Raw genomic sequence first — 369 nt, 5'->3', positions numbered from 1 at the left:
GGTGAGACGGCGCAGTTATTCTGTTGGCGGAAATCGTCGTGAACACATCTCAATGATAAGTTCGATTTCCTGTTCTAGGATTTTCTTCCACTCAGACGTAGACGGTTGCTACCAGCTCCACGTGGCTTTTTCCTCGGGAGTCGGGTAGTTTTCCGTTGTTTTGTGTGTTTATTTTGTGTTATTTTCGTCAGTTGTGTTACTTCTGACGAAGGGTAATTACCAGCTTCGTGAGGTTTTTCCTCTGGAGCCGGGTAATTCCCGGGAGGAGCGTCAGCTTCGCCCTTGTGTTACTTCGGCTTCGTGAAGCGTTATCTTCCGGAGTCGGAGATACGGTTTTTTGACCCTCATTATGCTAGTTTGCCGGGGATG

The sequence above is a fragment of the Portunus trituberculatus genome, chromosome 18 (assembly GCF_017591435.1).
Source record: "Portunus trituberculatus isolate SZX2019 chromosome 18, ASM1759143v1, whole genome shotgun sequence".
Lineage (NCBI taxonomy): Eukaryota > Metazoa > Arthropoda > Malacostraca > Decapoda > Portunidae > Portunus > Portunus trituberculatus.
The sequence above is the reverse complement of the archived record's forward strand: the minus strand, read 5'-3'. Positions refer to the sequence as shown.